General features: G+C 42.5%; 1 long non-coding RNA gene across 3 annotated transcripts; it reads right to left on the reverse strand.

Annotated features, from left to right (window-relative positions):
* Positions 1–3,480: 3,480 nt before the first annotated feature.
* On the reverse strand, positions 3,481–15,681 carry LOC108491438. Of its 3 annotated transcripts, none has more exons than XR_003851536.1 (4): positions 15,229–15,681; positions 11,935–11,976; positions 10,510–10,565; positions 3,481–4,399 (listed from the first exon to the last, which is right to left on the reverse strand). It is a non-coding gene; the product is annotated as an uncharacterized LOC108491438 (long non-coding RNA). The 3 variants fall into 3 exon arrangements; XR_001872755.2 differs by having other exon boundaries at positions 3,481–4,499; XR_001872754.2 differs by lacking the exon at positions 10,510–10,565.
* Positions 15,682–15,743: the final 62 nt, after the last annotated feature.

Here is a 15,743-nt window from a genome sequence, read left to right on the forward strand (position 1 = left end):
AAAAATAAACTAAAAGTATTTTAAAGTAGGAAGGCAAAGCATCTTACAACAGGTAACTGCTAACCAAAGCATCAGATGGCGAGGGGACTGTAATGTGAGCAGCATACACATGGTGGCAGGTGTGAGAACAATGATCCTCACTTTATAATAAGAGTACTGGAAATTCGCAGTAGCAAAAGTGAGACAGGTTATTTTCAACCTTGCAAAGTTGGATGTCAGGCAAGAAAAAAGGCAAAAATAGCTGGTGGACTGATTTGGTGAAAAGTGGTGGTTTTTATGGTCTCTGACTACATTTCTCTGCCCCTGAATGTCTCATTGGCCAGTTCTGCAGGGAGGTACAATCTTCATGATGTCTAGCAATGCACCCTCCTTAGGTTCCCCATCCTATTGGTTCAGGACAAAAAGCCTTATCTAAAATATATCGGGGAGCTGAAGATTCCCTCGTTTTCTGATACATGGGCTCAGTCGTGTAGCACACTGCCTGTAACTCTTCAACTCTAGGATGAACCAGCTTGTCTAGTAGCTTGTCTAGAACACCTAGACAAGCAGGTGCCAACTGCTGGCTAGTGAAGACTGAGATGTAAGCTACTTCCTGGATTGGCCCACAATTCATGTTGCCTTTTATTTCTTTCGTCCATTGTTTCAGCAATGCAAGAGGTACATAATCAAATAATTGAAGATAGGAGAGGAGCACAAACACCACGCAATACTTTGCATGAGCAAGACACAAACTTTTAAGTACGCAAAGTCACCAACCAAGGTTTGGGATTTGTTATCTATACTTACCTATTCCACTTTGACTAATAAGACATCCACTGACCTTCATTCTGGTCAGAAGAGACTAAGTTGGTATAACAGAGTAAACAGTACAATGAATTAAAGGAAGATTGACCAACTTAGTTTACTACATAAGTTGTTCCAGTCTAAATTATTTTGAAAAGTGTCTCAAGTTAGATGACAAATAACATGGATGCTTAAAGAGAAAAGGATGTTGGACCACTCTTGCTTCACAGTTCAAGCTAAGCTTCTTGCCTGGCAGCTCCCCTTTTAATTCCTTTGTAGTTACTTTGCCATATATCAGTCAGGACATTATTGTCATTGGGATGGGTGACGCTGGGCTGCTGCCTGACCAAGTTATTAATGACTTTTAATTTTTTTTTAGTCTTGTGATTTCTTCTTAGACTATAAGCACGAAACCAAGGATCAAGTTTTTGTTTTCCTCTTGAGGTACTTTAGAGTCACATGCAGACAGTGGAAAGACTAGATCCTGTGTAGCCTCCCCTTGTTGTTCCTCAATAATACCTTGTAAATTCATAGTATACGGTCACAACTAGGAAATTGACATTATCCCCTAAGATCTTGTGTATTATTTGCCCAGTTTTACTTGCATTCTTATATATTTAGTTCCATATAATTTTATCATGTGTAGATTTGTATAATCACTATCATTCAGGATACAAAACAGACACATTTGGTTTAGCTTGTCATTTCTCCAAGGTGGAAAGTATTCCCTCATCCCACTGATGTGGGCTCTGGGCAATGGAATGTAAGTGGAAGCCACAGTGTGTCAGTTGTGAGCTGAGACCTTGAAGTGAGCTAAGGTATTGTTTCTGCTTGCTGCACCAGCACTGCTACCATCCTCCACAGGTTGAGCCTGGTTGGGCAGCCACTGATGCAGAGGATCAGAGATAAGGGACACAGCTCCAAACTGGTCCATAGCCCAAGCACACTGCCTCTGACGTGAGAAAACTGAATGTCTTTAATGTCTCCCCTTCCCCCTTTTTAAAATAAGCCACTAAGATTTGGGGACTGCCTGCCATGAGCTCAGGCTTAAATTGCAGGGTTACTTTCATTATCAGAGATGGGAAGGAAGAACATTTGTGAACTACAAGCTTTCAACAGATACGAGAAGAGCTGCTCCCAGGACAGCAGAAACAACTCCAGCAGGAGAGGAGCCTGTAGGAATTCAGAGCACAGCTAGCTAGCTTAGTTACATGAATATAATGTAAAATGGTTTCCCAGGAATGTGTCATGGGGGGAAGAGATTGGCAATCCATCAGTCAAATGAGGGCAGCAGGGCAGGAACACACCTGCCTGGAGGCATCTTGGGAATGAAGGACAGGTGGAGGTACAGGAGGATGACAATGATAGAAATCTGGGTCAAACAAAACAAAATATTCATAAAACAAGTTAGGGAAGTTTTCACATTGAGTAGGCGTGGTGCTAATATCAGAAGCCTGAAATAACCATGCATTAAAAATATTTTAAAAAATATTTTATTATTTTTATTTTATGTGTGAGTGTATTGCCTGCACATGTAAGTGCACCTGTGTAATGCAATGCCTGCAGATGTCAGAAGAGGGCAGCGGATCCCTTGGAACTGGAGTTACAGATGGTTGTTAGCCATCATGTATCTTGCAATGCCACGGAGCTCAGAAGAGGGCTTCGGATTCCCCCGGAACTGGAGTTAAGGGCAGTTTATAGCCTCCATGTGGGTGCTGGGAATTGAACCCAGGTTCTCTGCAAGAGCAGTCAGTGCTCTTAACCACTGGGCCATCTCTTCATGTCTGTCTTCAGCCAATACAGATACAGAGAATGATGTTCCAATTTGGATCCTATACAAGATTTGGAATGCATGGAAAAGAGGCTCTTACCAGAACAATGGAAATCTACTGGTGAAGGATACTGTCTCTGCAGAGCTCCATTGCTTCCACCTCACTCTGAAAGCTGAGTGCGGCTTTTCATTGGGAAGCAAATCTCTGAACTACTTGTTGATTATCTCTGCCAACGGAAATCTGCTGTGCAGAAATAACATCTATTTTTTTCTACCTGGGAAATTGCTAGAGATACAGAAGAAGTAAAAAGCTTTTGAGAGCATAGCAATTTGAGTGTGAATATCCACTATGAGGTGCATGAATTAGCCTCTGATAAAGTATTGGCTACTAACATGAAACTGGTTGAAGAAAATAAGATGGTTAACAGATCCCTTCAAACAGGAGTATGTCTTACCTTTGGCCCAGTTTTTTCATTGTATTTATCTTCCTCCTTTTGATTATAAAACATTTCAAATACTCAAGTGTCAAAAGACTAGATAAATGCCTTTGACTTAGATTTATCAGATTTGCATTCTTTCTTCCTTCCCACAAACATATGGATATATACCATTAAAAATGTATTATATGGGGCTGGAGAGATGGCTCAGCAGTTAAGAGCACTGGCTACTCTTGCAGAGGACCCGAGATTGAATCCCAGCATCCACATGGTGGCTAGCAACCATCCATAACTCCAGTTCCAGGGGAACCCAACGCCCTCTTTTCACCTCCACGGGCACTGCGTGCATGTGGTACACTTACATAATGCAAGCAAAACACTCATACACATAAAAAAATAAGTATCTTAAAAACATATTGTAGAGATGACACAATGATTACTGATATTGATATAAGACAATTGCTTATACAATGATTATACTATGACACCTAAGAAACAGCAACTATTCTATTAATAATCACAACTAATACTCAAGCCATTTAAAAGTTTGTCTGTGTATGTGCATGGGCACTTGTCTGCTACAGCACACGTGTGGTGGTCAGAGGACAACTTGCAGGATCAGCTTTCACCTTCCACTATGTGGGTTCTGGGGATCAAGCTCAGGTCATCAGGTGGGTACAAGCTCCCCCGCCTCCTGAGTCATCTCACTGTCCCTCCCCAAGTCACTTGTTAAATTTCTTAATTGTCCTGTAAAGTTTTTTTTTTTTTAATGGAACTTTCTTCCATGATACAACAAAGGTTTGAGGGTCCCACCCACCTGGAGGTTAACCTGGAGAATCTCTCCCACTTTTCCTTCTATTTGGTTTTGACCTATAGAATTGACTTTTAAAAAATCTGGACAGCTAACTTAAAGAAGGCTGCATATTCTTGGTTTATCTAGTTGGTTCCTGGTGCTATCTATGTTTAAGTATGTATCTCCCTGCAAATGAAGTCTGGAAATTAGATTTGGGTTTAACAGTTTTTCCCAATAATACATCGTAGGCATCATGCAGTGATGGTGGTGGTGGTGCTCATAAATTAGGGTCTTCCATGGGGGAATGTGTAAAGGTAATTATTTGGCTGGGGAAGTAACTGCTACGTTTCCATAGAAAAGTGCTTTTGCCTGGAAACTGAGAAAGGCAGTTGATATGGTAATGCATTATGAGGGTACAATCTTATGACAGCAACTCAAGAGGAAACAAAGTTGAAGCAGAAAGAAATTCATTGCCAAGTTCTCTGTGGCTTCATAAACAGCATCGTTGGTCCATGGCAATATTAGACATCCTCAGAGGTCCCACACAGCACTGTCTCTTCATGGAGTGTTAATCCACAGGTACTTTCATACTCTGTTACGGTTTCTGGACAGCCACTGGGAAAACCAAGGCAATTATGACTCCTACTGTGTTGGTCCTGGGCATAAGGTCTCACCCTGGCAGGTGTAATGACAAGCTTGCCAAAGGCAGAGAGGCCTGTCATTGAGAGAACAGAAGTTGAATCTTTGTGACTATCAGGTTTACCCAGGAATTGGGGCCATCCTATGCCAACCCTTCCTGCTGGCCTTTTCTCTTGCACTTTGTGATCCAATGCTCCTTCTTCCATCATTACCATATGGCAAGCTTTGGCAAACCAATGCAAGAAATGCCCAGATCTGATTTTGTTGGAGATTTCTGACTCCCAGGCTATGTCATGCCTTTCAGGCATTTCTAAAGGTCTTCAGTTCTATATTTGCATAATTGTGAGAGGTGTAGCACATTAGGTAATGGTCATGTATAGGGTCTTGGAGCAGAGTTTGAGTGAGTCCTAGCTATGAAGATTTGATCAAGTCACCTGTGACTCAGTTTTCTCATCTGCCAACTACTAGCACCTTAATCACAGGATCATAGGGTTGTTGTAGGAACCCAGTGACTTAGGACCTAATTGTGTAAAGCCTATTATGATTTTCTGATAGGCTGAGGACTACAGGTCACTTAGTCTTAAGTTGGAAGGCCATCTGAAACACTTGGAATGAGTGAAGAAAATCATTTTTCAGGGAGAAAGGGTAACATTACAAACCATACAGTAAAAATGATACTAGGAAGGAAAAGAGTGCCCTAGACTTCAGCAAGGTAAATGCTAGAGCCATTCTTTCAGACATGGGATGTGGGGGGAATGGCAGTATGGGTAGGGAGCTGTTCTAGTGAGCTTGGTCTCAGTAGACACATCTGCACTGGTGATAGAAATATGAGGCCAACTTATGTGTAGAAACTGAAGACATGACCATATGATCTCACTTAAATAAGGTGCACAGAACAGTTGTATTCACAGCCAGAAAGGAGAATGGGAACTATCTGCTAGGGTCTACTAGTAATAGGGCAGTATGGGTAGGGAGCTGTTCTAGTGAGCTTGGTCTCAGTAGACACATCTGCACTGGTGATAGAAATATGAGGCCAACTTATGTGTAGAAACTGAAGACATGACCATATGATCTCACTTAAATAAGGTGCACAGAACAGTTGTATTCACAGCCAGAAAGGAGAATGGGAACTATCTGCTAGGGTCTACTAGTAAAAGGAAACGGAGAGTTACAGATTGGTGGGCATAGAAGTTTGGTTTGTGAGGATGTACAGTTCTGGATACTGCTTGTGCAGCAATATGAATATACTTAGCACTACTTAACCATACAGTTAAAATGGTGTAAGATGGTAAAAATTTACACATACTTACCAAAATAAAAGTGCTCTTGAACCAGTGGAGAAAAAACAGGAGGTACTCACATCATGAAACCAAGCTAGTAGAGGGATTTTAGAAGACAGCTGTCCTGTCCTCAATGTCCAAAGCAACAAGATTTTGGAAGATGACTAATGAAACTGGCCTCCTACATAAAACTAGATCTCACCTTGAGTTGCCATGGGAAGCTTGGGAGCTGATTAAACAAAGGAAGTACCCTGAAGTTAGCATTCTGCACCTTGCCTTAGCATTATGGGATGGATCCAGGTGCTAGAAATGCAGCTCCAACAAGAGGTCTAACATGACACATTACAGCACTAGGGGTCTTGAGCTACAGTCAGGTCTATGAAGGTCCTGTCTCCCCAATGGCTGGCATCCAAAGGCACACACTTTTATATTGAGGCAGTATGATTTATTTCATGCAATAAAGGGGGTTATTGGCAGAACTCATTCAGACTGATTTGCATATGCCTCCTCTATGACATTCCCAACAGCAGAGTGTGGTAGCTGTTAAGATCTTTATTTTTAAATTTTTATTTATCAGTTTTATTTTATGTGTATGTGTGTATTGCCTACATGTGTGTAAGTGCACCAGTGTCATGCAATGCCCGTGGAGGTCAGAAGAGGGCATCGGAACCCCTGGAACTGGAGTTACAGGCAGTTGTTAGCTGCCATGAGGGAGCTGGGAATGGAACCCAGGTCCTCTACAAGAGCAGCCAGTGCTCTTAACCTCTGAGCCATCTCTCCAGCCCGAGAATCTCATCTTATAGAAGAGGAACTTGAAGTTGGGTCTTGTTGCAAGTTAGTGTGGGCTCTGGCTGTATTAGAGACTCCTCCAGAGGGCAGCAGGCAGTACCTCTTTTCTCTCATCATCCTTCTCTTCACCACAGCTAAAGAAATCAAGGAGTGGCTCAAAATGTCCCCTTCCTAAGTTGCTTTTTCTGTTATATTATTGGGACCTTTCCACCAGGGTCACCTACCTTCCAGAGTGGCATTATAAAGCACAAAAGACTTATCATTCCTAACTGCTGGTATATGAACTGTTGTTATTGAGGTAAATTAAAAATTCTGTATTAAAAATCCAACAATCATCTAGCAAGCTCTGTCATGTGTGCTTACCATTGTTAAAAGGCACAAGATCAAAACCAAGTTCCTATATCTATGACTCATACAGAAAACAAGATTTAAATACATGAAACCCACCAAAGAATGGTCTAGAAAGACTAGATATAGTAACTTGAGTTTAAAGTATTCATAAAGACCATGTAATGACACTGTTTGCTCATCTGTGGAATCCTAGGATTTGATAAGGCCATCCTAAAGTTCTTTATTAATTTCAAATAAATGGCCAACTAGATCTTTCACATTTTATATGTACCACAGCAGCACTCCTAGCAACTCTTTTAGTTTTCACATTATGCACTGGCTATTTTCCTACTTGGCAGATGGGGAAATCCAGGCACAGAAAAGGTAGAGTTTGTTCATGGGTATACAGCATTTTAGTATGGCGGCATTTGAACTCAAGGCTACAAGTATGAGAGTGTGTTCTTAACTCCTCCCACAGCTTCTCCCTGTCCAGGTTAAATTCATGCTTCCCCACATTTTCTTACTTTATTCTTGGAATGTTTATTTTCTATTTTCCATTATTCCACAAACTTAGCCTTCTTGGTTCAGACTTGTACAATGTGTAATTAAGTTTCTACCATTTTCTTGGCTACATCTCTTTGCTAGGGATTTTTTTTTTTAAACTGGCATCAATAAAATTCATTCATATTTTAGCCCTAAGTCCAGCCTCATTTACTGATTTACTGTTATCAGGTTCCTCTTCTAGTATTTACCAGGTTCTGTCTTCAGCATTTTATAAGTCTCCTCAATCTTCTTTTTAATTTGGACTCCACAGCCCCTTCCTGGGAGGATTCCTACATGCTGACTCACTGAAGCCCAAGTTTCTTCCGTGACCGCTCCAGCCTCGCTCTAGCCGCCTAGGTTCCTGGGGCTGCTGTCTCTTGTCAGTCTTCCTAACACACTATTGTGGGTGTTGTGGCTCTGAGGAATGCAGACTGGGCAAAGACCAGTGACTGCTGTATGCAATGAATTCCAGCATAGGCAAGGAAAAGTTAGTGTTGACCATGCAGTGAGTTTTCAAGGAGAGTGGCATTCAAGTTGGTAATAAACTCTGTTAAGTTCAGGAAGTGTGGGGGAGGTGCCACCCAAGGCTGAGGGAACATCAAGATAGGTCTGGAGTCTTCCAGGGTCTCGGGTCAACCATTGCTGGTCTCTTCCCTGTGATGAACTGTGCTGCTGCAGATACTGACAAATCCCAGGAAAGGTAAACCAAAGTTCTCTTCTTCAAGTATTCCCCCGTTGCAGCTGAGTAGCTCTGAACTGTTTTATATATTACACAATACTCGTTGAAATTTTGGTTGTTTTTCAACCACTCAAAAAGGCATGTTGGAATGTAAGCAACAATGTTTGCGCATGATATGCTGTCATGACCTCAAATGATCTGATTTATTCATCAGGGTCAATCTGAAAAGTCAGCTCTTTAACAATTCCTAGGAATAAATCAGTGGTCACACACACAGACTGATGGCCACACATCAGTGAGAACAATGCAAGCTGGCAGGTAGAGTGGTAGGCTGGAGTGTTATAGAGCCTGAGGTCCTGTCCCTCCCCACTTGGGCTGCTGAGTTACAAACTTACATTTTCCCCTTGTTCTGAAGGAGCTGAGACGGGCATTGTGAACCATACTTCTGCCCAGAGTAAAGAGTATATTACACACCCAACAAACACTGGAGAACTTGGGAAGATTAACAGATGTATTTCCCTATATGCCTAATACAAATTACTTAAAATGACAATCACTCAAAATGTATTTAACAATTAGAAATGGCTTTTATTGCTTAAAAGCCATTTCAAAAAAGACAAAGGAATTATAAGCTTGTCAGTAAGGTGTGGGGTAATAGTTGCAATTGTTTTCCCCAAATCCCAGATGTTTTAAAGAGGTAGAGAGAAGTTAAAGATTCGGTCAGGGTACGTGCTAAGCTAACCACTGAAATTGAGGATCAGAATCCAAGCTCCTGACATGAGACCCACCTTAGAATTTCAAAAGCAGAGCTAATCCCATTCGCACTTGGCTGTACTTGAAGGATGTATCTCTGTCAAACCTGGAGTGCCCCTCTCCTCTGGATTCCTTCAAGACCTCACTGGTGACCCACCTTGCCTTAAGAGATGGTCCTCATTTTATATCCCTCCAAGCACTTCTTCACGTCAGCTCTTGGACTGGGGGGCAGTGGGGAGGAATCCACTTCATTTTCAATTTGTTAACTCAAGAGAATGAGTTTTTCCTCTTCATTTGACCCGAAATGTCCTGAAGGCAAAGTAGGCATCTATTCCTAAAGGTGCTTCTCCACCACTCCCCTATCCTACCTTCTCCTTTGTGCCCTTTTCCTGTGAGGCACAGTACTGGAAACTGCATCTTCTGATTCAAAGCTTCAAATACTGTGTATCACTAGGATAACTTCCTACAGCCAGTCTAAGGAAGCATGGAAATAACCAAATTCAGACATAAACAGACCTGGTAATAGCCAGAACCTTATATGACTATGGAAATGTGTTTAAGCACTGCTTGGCTTTCTCTATGACATTAATTACATTTAAGAGTTCCAAGAAAAGAGGCCAGGCAAGAAACAGGCATGGATGCTCGGGGCTCTCTCTGTTTCTAAGAGGAAAGGGCACTGCAAGTGCTTCCCCTGAAACCTCGGGATACACAGCACCCTGGCACCTCTAACACCTTGCCAGGGATAAAGATGGTTTCCATATCCTCACTTTGTGATGCGAAACCAAATCTCCGGAGTCCATAGATCAGATGACAGCATCTGAGCCTGTAGGTAAATATTCACCCAGTTGAAGAAATATAGAAATAGATGAAGGTTTTAAGGTAAGCAGTGTCCTTTCTTAAGAAGTCTGTAACTTAACTGGAGAAATGTCCAAAGTAAAAATAATTAAAATCACAATACAAGGCTTAAACAGATCAAGACCAGATATGAAAGAATAAATTCACCTTTCATGGTGAAACCAGGCAAGAAAGTGCTTCACTTTCTATGTACTGATACAGGCCTCATCTCACCACTGAAATGAAATTCCCAAGAATCTGCTTAATAGTCTGGGTTTCACTTGGATTCTTTATGGTGCCTTATACCTTATCTCTGGTGATACCACATCTTCTGGTCCTGTATCTGCAGAGCTAATGCTGGCTAGAAAAATTAACATTTTTAAAAGTCACACAGAACATGAAAAAAAGGAAAGGGAGAAACTAATCTTTAGTACTCTAGGAAATTCTATCCTTGCCACCTGGAATTGATGAAGGGAACGAACTTTAGAAAACAGTGCAATGATTAATGAATTACACATACAGAGAAACATAATGGGGAAGGGAATTTCAGAAAGATATGGTGACCAGGAAATGGAGAGTGTAAATAAGAAATCAAAACATGTCCATGGTAGGTCTGACTCCTGAAGTACAGAAGAAACAGTCTCATGCCCTTGCGGCAGCAGTGGCATGAAGATTATAGTGCATAACCATCTGCTTTCTGGCTGGACTTGAGGCCTGCCTGCTCCACAGGTGGGAGTTCATGCTTTATACTACAAGTCTGGTCAAAAGCTTCGGAGGTCCTACTGGGGAATCTGCTACTGTTGTTTTGTAAATGGGCATGTCGTCAAGCTGCCTTCTCAATATTTATGTTTATCTCTATAGAGTAGTGTTGCCCTCACCTTATCAAGAGATGTTTCTTCCTGTGGTGAGCAGAAGTTCACTTAGCGACTCATAACTGTCAAAGGGATAAGAAAACGTGACTGTTGAGTTCTCGGCCCTTACGGAATATCTTTATCAGCCTGTTTTCCCACTAAGGCTCAGGAAACACTGCAGAAGATGAAGCTAAAGGAACATAAGAGCTGGAGGAATTGGGGAGGGCGGTGAAATGTGGGCTATGCATGATATGTCAGTGGCACTCATTAACGCACTCAACTATGGTCACCTGCACAAGAATGGCACAGGGTCAATCAACATTCCAGCACTAACTGGACCCAATGAGTTACAAAAAATATACAAATAAATATAGGACATGCTAGTGGAAAGGGGACAGGCTGAGATGTTTGGGAGGAGTGGAAGAGATGTCTAGGGGAGGACACGATCAAGATATACCACATACCTGTATGAAATTGTTAAGGAATAAATTTTTTAAAAAGTCAAAGAAGCCCAGCCCAGAAACATTTGTGAATCAATGATAAGAACAGTAACTGTCATTTCTGAGTCCTTACTACATAGACTGGGGAGTTCTAAGTACTTTTCATGTATTATCTAAGTTAATGTTCATACAAATTGAGTAAGGTTAGGGACTATCATGATACCTATTGTAATCATGAGAAAATTGAGGCATAGAAAGTTCTAGCAACTTTCCAAATATCACAGTTGAGTGGTAACAGAACTGGAATATAGAAAAATAAGAATCCTTAGATTTAAAGTGCCATTATGCACCCAGGGAAAACTAGTTAAGTAATTCTGCTACTAACTGAACATCCAAGATAAAGGAAAACCATATGGACAACCACTCTGAAAGGCCAAGCTTCCCCCAAAGGGAAATACCAACTTGACTTCAGATTTCTCCTCAGCATCAACTACTGAGAAAATAAGAAGTAAGCAAAGCCAACAATTCCCGAGGAAGGTGGGACCCAAGATGTATGGATACAATTGTCCTTTGATAGGATGAAACTGCCTGTCACTATTGTTGAAGGTTTGCCACCTGTAAGAAGCTTTTCTTCAGGTCAGTCAAACCTGGAAAGGAGCAGGCCTGATTCATATGCCTCCCAATTCCCAGAACCTGGGCATCAGATGCCACAATCGGACTGGCCTGAGAGAAGAATTTGGAGTCATGAAACAATTGAGAGATGAACTTTGTGGGGTTTATGATTGGGTGGATGTAGGAACATCATGGACTACTGCATTTCAGAGACAGCTACTAGGTGGATGATGGACACATCTGCTGAAAATGGAGATGCCAGGACAAGACAGGAAGGAATTTAGCTTTGGACACTTAATCTAGAATTATCTGTGAAGGGGTTTAAGGGAAAATGTTAAGCAGGCAGGTGAATCTATAGGTCTAGAAAACAGAGGATAAGGGGTATGGGAGATGTGTTTACCTGAAGTTGATAATAGTCCTCAGACAACTTCTATGGGATCACCTGAAAAGAAAGCAGAATGTGAAGAACTATGTGTCCACGAGAGCTCCAGAGAGCCCTCCATGCTGGGTAAGGAAGAGGGAGACGTGAGCTGGGAGGCCTGAAAAAAAGCCATGGAGTACTCAGGAAACACAAGGCACTTTGTTGTGAGTCAGGCTGTTGTCAGAAGTGCTAAGAAGTATGGTGAAGGGAGATAAGGATTACCGTTCCCTAAGGGTCAGAATTTTAAAAGATGGTCCAGAATAAAAGTACAAACAAAAGTGAATAGACACACCAACTTCTGCTGTTACTAGATTTCAGGACTGAAGAATACTTGCTAGGCTAAGAAGTCCAGAAAACTGTGAGAGAATATAATTTCTAAAATAATACCATCTGAAAAAATGTGTGGAAATGACTAAGGAAACATCAAGAACCAAGGTCAACTGGGGTAGAGACTCTTAATGTCAGTTATTAAAATTTAACTATTTAGCTATACTGACTAAAGCAGGCATCAGAGTACACAATAAAGTGGAATGCACAACTCTGGTACATGAATTGGGTGGGCACTCTGGTTAGTTCCTCAGTCTGGTATCTTCTTTGTAGCTGTAGAGGTTGGAAATCTAATACCCTTGCAGTTGGCTGACCAATGAGGTGTCCCTGAGATTGTGGAAGGCAAAGAAGCGGGGGCTATTTTCCTACAGCTTGTGGTGGAAACATAAGGCATCCACAGGGAGGGGAAACCCACTGGGTCTGCAAGCCCCCAGCCAGGTTCCTTCTGGCCACTCCAACCCATATGACAGTCTGGGAGACCTTGCCCTTGGAGGCTACTGTCCTTCAGGTTGTACTAATTGCTACAGAATTCTCTAGGTTACTCCTAGGAGTTTGTGTTCAAGGCAAAGTAAATACAGCAAGCCAGATTCTGCCCTGCAGTGTCAAAGCATGTATAAAGAGACTTAAAAGACAAATGGCAAACTGGGAAAATGGCTTCAATGAGGGTGACAAATGGCATATTCTAGCTGATATTTTACAAATGAGTGAAATGATGATGAATGCAATGAACAAAAGATGTGAATAGTTAATGTGCTGATGCACAAAATCAGACTGTACTTTACCAGTAATTAACTTGAAACAACAACGCAAAGGAAAAAAAAAAAAAAGACAAGAGCTGGCAGGATGTGGAGAAGTTAATGTCAAAGCAGGGCCCCTTGTCCATGGCTCTCCCAACAGCATGCATTATTAGAACCTTTTAACACTACTTGTAGAACTTTATCTTCAGGAAACAATTAAGGAAATGCACAGAGATTTTTGCTACAAGCAATTTTATGAAAGTAAAAAGCTTTGGAAACAAAAACCTTTTGTATATTGGAAACAAATATACAAAAACAGGGAAGCAGGGAGGATAATTATGGTATTATTGTAAAATGACAGGCCACCCAGTCATTAAATGTCAGAAACAATATACTTCAACATGGAGAGATACTAACATATAATAAGCTATAAAAGTCAGTTACACTATAATCCTAAATATGCATATACCTATCTAAAAAGTTTGGTTGGTTCTGGCTGCTAGGCTTAGAGATCTTTTTTCCCATTTTTGTCTATATAGGACTTACTGTTTGCCTACACTGAATGTACATTTCATCATAATAATTAAAAAATACTAATATGTCAAAGTACAAAGAAAGGGCATTAGCTAATTTTTGACTGAATATAACTGACTGGTACCAGGTAAATTTAAAAACATTAAATTCTAGTCTTTTACTAAGTAGATTGGTTTTCTTACCATCAAATTGAATGAATGTGTAAAATAGAAAGTGAGTTGAATTCTACAATATAAAGTCATGATAGTAGAATGGTGTAGGCTCAAGGAATGGCAATGAGTGGCAGAGGCAGGAAGCATGAGAGAGCAAGCCACTCTGAGAAGTTAGTCACATAATGGAGCACTTCAGGGCATGTGAGATTTTTGGTCTTTATTCTAAGTGAAAGGGACTTTTATGTGGCTCTGAACAGAGAAATGTCAAAATGTCAGGACACCTGCGTGGAAGCCTAGCTGCTGGGTGGGGCAGAAACCTATTTGGGCAGGTGAAGGATGAAAGTAGCTGTGGAGATGCTGAGGTGCTGGATCCTAGACACGACGTGAAGCCAGAGCCAACAGGCTTTCCAGGATGTGAGAGGGTAAAAAGATGATGACTTAGGCATTTGGTGATAGTGGAGTTGCCAATAACTGGACTGGAAGGGATAGCTGAAGAGTTAAACAGGTCTGGAACTGGGGAAAGGAACTTATTTGTGGACTTGATATATTTGAGTATAGTAGCAATATAATTTTTTTTCTTGTCTTTTTTTTCTGTGCATGTGTGTATGTGCGCACAAGCACACATACACACATGCCAGAAGCTGATACTGCATGTCTTCCTCAATCATTCTTCACCTTATTTGTATTCTTTGAGATAAGGACTCTTACTAAACCTGGAGCTTGTTGTTTAGGCTAGACTGGCTAGCCAGGGAGCCCCAGGAATCCGCCTGTCTCTGCCTCCCTCACACTGGGATTACAGATACATGCTGCTGTGCCCCTGTCCCCCGCCCCCTTTCTTTTTTACATGGATGCTGGGGACTGAACTCAGATCCTCACGCTTACATGGCAAACACTTTACTGACTGGGCCATCTCCCCAGCTGATGGCATCATTCCAAATACAAAAATCATTTCAAGACTTCTGAGCCAGCAAACTGCTGCATTCCCAACACTGAACATGTTCAAATCGTCACTGTTTTGCTCTGAAGAAACTGCCTGGACAGAAAACATGCTAGAAGCCTAGGTTCAGGTTTTTCAAAAAGGAAGCAAAAAGATGCTGCGAATCTGTCCCATACTCCTGACAAGATAATAAAACATGTCACCAGTAGGATGGCATACGAACTCCAAAAACTCCTAGTGGATACTCTTTTCGGCTCAAAGCCAGGGAAAAAAGGAAAAGGCAATTTCAGAACTTGTAAGTCCAGTGCTTCCAGGGGTAGGTTTCTTTGAAGGAGACAGGGGGCACTTGGTAAGTGGCAGTACCATGTGACCAAGCATCACAGATTCGGTCAGTCACCCTGCCTGGAAGGTTCGAGTCCGTCTCTAACCCCACTATTCCTGCAAACCTGTCACACCTCTGTCGCTCTGGGGGACCATACCCGGTAAGACTCCGTTACTAATTATAAAGAGCGCAGCACAGTGCCTGTTCAGGAAGCGGTGACGGGGTGCTCTCCTTCACCCCCCTTTTCATTTAGGAAGGTCCTACCTCATTCAGAGATGCAGTGAAAAAGAGTGATGGATGAAATTAAACAACTTTCTTCTGGCCTTGCTACTCAGGAACTCAGCTGAGGAGCGGGGTAGTAAGAAGGCCTCGACTGAGCCACCTCCATCAGCACTACCTGCCCTCCGGCCGCAGAGGCCCCGCCCAAGTCCGCCGGGTTAGGTCCGAGCAGCGTCAGCCCAAGCGACGGGCCCGAGGACTTGGACGCATGCGCACTGCGTCCGGAGCAGACAGACGCACGCTCCCGCTCCAGGCCGCAGCCTCGGCCCCGCCCCCTGGCGTCCTCCCCGAGCCCCCGGCTGCTATCCCGCAGGGGTGGGGGTGGGGGGCTTCGGCAGCGCCTGGTCTTCCCCCAGGGACACTGCAGAGCAGCCTCGCCCCAGCAGACCCGCCTCCCGTGCTCCCGCGGCGGCGGGGGTGATGGGCGGGGAAGGGGCAGGCGAATAGGCGGGATGTGGGGAGCCAGCGGTTACCGGGGCTCACTTCCGGAGGGCGGGCGG

This window comes from Nannospalax galili, unplaced genomic scaffold (assembly GCF_000622305.1).
Source record: "Nannospalax galili isolate Female #2095 unplaced genomic scaffold, S.galili_v1.0 scaffold382, whole genome shotgun sequence".
Classification (NCBI taxonomy): domain Eukaryota; kingdom Metazoa; phylum Chordata; class Mammalia; order Rodentia; family Spalacidae; genus Nannospalax; species Nannospalax galili.